Genomic DNA, 5,000 nt, shown 5'->3' with positions numbered 1-5,000 from the left:
GTCTAGAATACTGTAAATGAAGTCTTCGTCTAGCGACTCAAATTCACAACATTGGCTGGAATCGACCCAGTGTGAAGCGGGTGGTAGGTACCGAAGTACGTGTACAACAGTTTAGAATATTTTCTTTTTTTTTTCTTATTCTTTTTTTCTCCTCTATACAGTCCACCTGTGGCCACGTCTAACCCAGGCTATGGGACATTTGACCCAAGACGCTGTAGATCTCAAGTCGTGTTCTTTTACATAGTTAATCGTTATATCTGCGAATTAATAATTGTATATAATCAAAGTTATGTAAGAGCAAAGTACGGACGACGTAACAATAATCAATCTGCTTCGTCTTAATCTTTCTTTGATAAGGCGTTCATTTGTCCGATAACACTGACTTCTCCCATTCCGATGAAGTACCACTGATTCGGTTTAATCTCGCGAACTCCTCTTATCAGGAGGCTGGGACGGTGCCCCTTACATACCAATATGTAGAGTGGAATTTAATTGCCTATACCCTTGGTCCAACTCGCTGGTGTCAACGTTCGAACTGCCGTCACCTCGACCCCCGCCGATGCTCTTTTATCTAAGAGTTGTTTCTTATGTTTTGATAACTGATTTTCCCAAAATCATATAATGTCTATTTGATTTTCTAGATGTTGCTTGAATTTATACTTATTTCCGATGCTCTTTTTTCTACAGATTGTTTCTTGTGTTTTGATAACTGATTTTCAAAATTTCGTTTTTTTTTCTTGAATTGACACATATTTCCTATGCTCTTTTTTCTTTTGTTTACAGATTGTTTCTTGTGTTTTGGTTACCTGATTTTCCAAAAATCTTATAATGTCTTTTTATTTTATCTTTTCCCAATGTTATCATTTCTAAATACCATTTGAGTATCTTTTTATGGTCTTATTCTTTTAATATATTTGTCTTTTCTGTGACCATTTTGAGCAGTGATGTACAACACTTAAGAGACGTTATTACACTAAGCTTCCATTGAGAGTTCGTTTGAGTAAAAACGACTTCGGTTACAATATCTTATTTTTCAAATCTCCAAATATCAAAGTATCTTTCCGTCATATATATCAAAGTTGAATGAGTGTAAACTTGTATGAATGCTTGGCATACATTGGAAGTGTTCTTAGAGAAATTTAGATTTCTGTAAACAAAGTCATATTCTAGTTATTCAAATGGAGGTTGGATGTCGGAGGAAAAATAGCCCAATGTGATAGACCCTTAAAGGCGGACTAATAGCTTGACTTATATGGTCGTTGCCAGGTGATTTTATTCAGCTGAGGGAAGAATGTCCATCTTCCGGGCTTTTGGTCTAGTTTGGGCTTTGAAACGCTAACACCGTTGCTGATGCATTTTTGGATCAAGTCCATTATGCACACGATTTTCTGACGAAAATGCGCTTTAAATTGGGCTATTCTTAATTTGGCCTTTCATGAATTTTCTTAATTTCAAAATTCATATATTCATATGGGTATTTCATTTTCTTTTTCTTTTTCTTTTTTCTGGACTTTCGTCTTCTAATAACATTTGCGTACATAATAGGGCTTTTATTTTCTCCAGTCTTTTACGTCACTGGGCATTCTGTACCATGCAGGGCGAGTCCTCCATTCTGGACAACACTGAGGCTTCCAGAACAAACGGCCTCTCGACTCTGGAGTCAATCCTGATGACCTCCAGTTGGCCCGGTTTGCGGCATTGGATGGAGTTCCTCTCCAACTTACCTGCCGTCCTGACATGGCTTGCCCATCTACTTTCCTGCAGTTCACAACACCGCAATGGAAACCACTTCCGCAGGTTTCACCGCTCCTGAGGGAGTCTAGGAGATCGTCGATCTCGTCGATGCGGAGAAGTGGAGGGCTTCGTTCCTCCGCGATTTTGGGCTCTCTCGAGTCGTCACTGCCACCTCTGCAGTTGACGGAGGCACATTGGCACTCATAGCCGTTGCCTGGATCAGGACGATGTTCTTCTTGCAACGCATCTATTTCGTGAATACGAAGATGCGTTGCTTGGGGCTGGTCGGGCTTGTTTTTCACATCCTTTCGGGGACTTGAAACCCCGTCTTCACAGGGTCTGAGGGTCTCCGTGACCCTCTCCTCCGCCAAAGCAGTGCCGGAGGACCTTCTCCTCGTCTCCGGTTGAGTACGAGGAGGCATTCTTCTCCATTCGGGCACTGCTTGGCTGTCAGCGATCTTCTCGATGCGGGCCCTTGTCGGAGGTTTTCTTCTCCAAGACGGGATGATTGGCATAAGACAGGAACTCCTCCACGAAAGCACGTTGACGGTCATTATTATTGCGGCCACAAACCAACTCTCCAGCCGAACGAAGACTTTAGCCTCACTCCATTTTTTTCACATCTTGGTTTGTTATTAATCAATTAGGTGCTAATTGGCTTTTCGCTCTGCACATATTAAAACTTTCTCTATGACGTTAAGAATAATAAATTATAGTTGTGGATTAAAGTAAAGGATGTTTTGAGAGTCTCCTGGGACCTCAAGAACAGCAAGAAGAGGGTAGAAAATATGAGGAAATAGGAAAGAAAAATATTAAGGAGTGGTTTAAAAATATATGCAATGAGCCACTTAAATCTATTTTATTGATGTTCCCTTATACATTGATATATATATATATATATATATATATATAAATATATATATATATATATATATATGTATGTATATATATATATATATATATATATATATATGAGTACACACACACACACACAGACACACATACGCCCACATAAACAAGCAAACACACACACACACAAATGACTCGTGCCGCAGTGGTAGTTCCTGGCTGCCACAATGGCAGTCTGGGTTCGAATCCTTCCCAGAGTTTAAATAATTTCAGTATCCCTGTTCTTCGGCTCGTTACTTTAATTCTCGTGGGCGGGGAGTTGTGTGTGTGTGTGCGTGTAAGGTCACAGCATTACCCATAGATCGGTCATATATGAGCATTGACCTCTCTTCCGGGAGGGAAATAGATGTCGATCATGAATGCAACACGTGATCCAAGACCATGGTGAATCACATCCGCGCGCACACACACCGACACACACGCATTATATATATATATATATATATATATATATATATATATATATATGTATGTATATATGCGTGTGTGTGTGTGTGTGTGTGTGTGTGTGTGTGTGTGTGTGTGTGTGTGTGTGTGTGTGTGTGTGTGTGTGTGTGTATGCATATATATCAATCAATCAATCAATCAAATCAGCCATCCTGAGTCCACTGCTGAACAAAGGCCTCCTTCATAGCATTCCATGATTCACACGACCGCACCAACCTCTGCCACGTCACTCCTGCAAGCTTCTCAATCTCGTCTCCTCTCCACCTTCTGTCTGGTCTCCCTCTTCCACGCTTCCCATCTCGTGGCGTCCATTCAGTAACACACTTGCTCCATCGCTCATCAGTCGTTCGCACTAACTTACCTGCCCAATTCCACTTTCTCTCTTTTACTGTTTCCACAATATCTTTCACTCTAGTCTATTCTCTCACCCAACTTGCTCTCTTTCGGTCTTTCAGCGTTATTCCCATCATTGATCTCTCCATTCTCCTCTGTGCTGTCCTTAGTTTTGTTTCCATTGCCTTCGTTAGTTTCCAAGTCTCACACCCGTAGATTATTGCTGGTAGAATGCATTGATTGTAAACTTTACGTTTCAAACATAAAGGTAGAGAGCCTCTCAGGATCTTATTATACTTACCAAACACTTTCCAACCAATTGTAATGCGTCTTTTTATTTCATTATCATGATCTTTCGTCACCTTCACCATCTGCCCTGAATAATTATACTCTTCAACTTCCTCAAGACTCTCATCATCAATTACAATCTCTTTACTTTAAACTTTCGTATTGAACATTCTTTTGGTTTCACTTTTATTCATTTTTAAACCTACTTTGACACTTTCCTTGTTTAGATCAGTCAGCATATTTTGCAAGTCTTCTGCTCTTTCTGAAATAAGAATGATGTCATCCGCAAATCTTAGGTGGTTCAAATATTCGCCATTAATCTTTAAACCTTTCTTTTCCCAACTCAATCTTTTGAAAATATCTTCCAAGCAAGCTGTAAATAGTTTGGGTGAAATTGTATCGCCTTGCCGTACTCCTTTCTCGATCTTGGTCTTTTCTGTATCTTTATGTAGTCGAATTATAGCGGTACCTTTCTTATAGATATTTTCTAAAACTTTTACTATCTGTTCCTTTGTACCCTGCTTGCGTAGTGAGTTTAGTATTGCTATTTGTTCTACCGAGTCAAAGGCCTTCTCGTAATCTACAAAAGCTAAACACAGAGGTATATTGTATTCTGTCGTTTTCTCGATTAGTTGGTTTATCGCCTGCAAATGATCTAGGGTCGAATATCCGCACCTAAAGCCTGCCTGTTCTCTCGGTTGATTTCCATCTAAAACTTGACTTAATTTATTTGTAAGGATCTTGGAGAATACTTTATATACATTTGATAGCAAGCTGATCGGTCGATAGTCACTACGGTCCTTTTGGTCTCCTTTTTTATGAAGCAAAATCACTATAGCATTGCACCACGCATTAGGAACGCTTTCTTGACGTAAGCACTGGGTGTACAACTCAGCTAATTCAATATGAACTAATTTTCCTGCGTCTTTCAAGAGATCTATCGATATCCCATCTTTCCCAGGTTCTTTTCCTCGTTTCATATAGCTTTCAGAGTAAATTCTACTTCTTCCTTTGTAATCTCTGGTACATTACTAACGTCTACACATGAGTTTCCTGATTCAACTACGTTCTTTGACGGGTAAAGGTCTTGGTAAAACTCTTCTACTCTTTTTATCATTCTGTCTCCATTTCTCCATTTCTATCTCTCAAACATATAATTTGCTCCCTAAAGCATGTTTGCGCTCGGTCATTTTAATACTTTTACCCTTCCGAATAGTTTCCTCTATTTCATCCATGTTTCTTTTTCTTTTCTCTAATCTCTGCCTTTTGTTTATAAGCTTATTTAGTTC

At 39.5% G+C, this 5,000-nt stretch overlaps 1 protein-coding gene across 4 annotated transcripts in view; it reads left to right on the top strand.

Moving 5' to 3' along the window:
- The window catches only part of LOC143040289 (neural cell adhesion molecule 1-like), a 170,171-nt gene that overhangs the window by 86,656 nt on the left and 78,515 nt on the right, over positions 1 to 5,000 (top strand). The gene's annotated exons all lie outside the window — the stretch shown is intronic.

Source organism: Oratosquilla oratoria, chromosome 28 (assembly GCF_046742065.1).
Source record: "Oratosquilla oratoria isolate Oo_2021 chromosome 28, ASM4674206v1, whole genome shotgun sequence".
Classification (NCBI taxonomy): domain Eukaryota; kingdom Metazoa; phylum Arthropoda; class Malacostraca; order Stomatopoda; family Squillidae; genus Oratosquilla; species Oratosquilla oratoria.
Note: the sequence above shows the minus strand (reverse complement) of the source record. Positions and strands in the feature narration are given on the sequence as shown.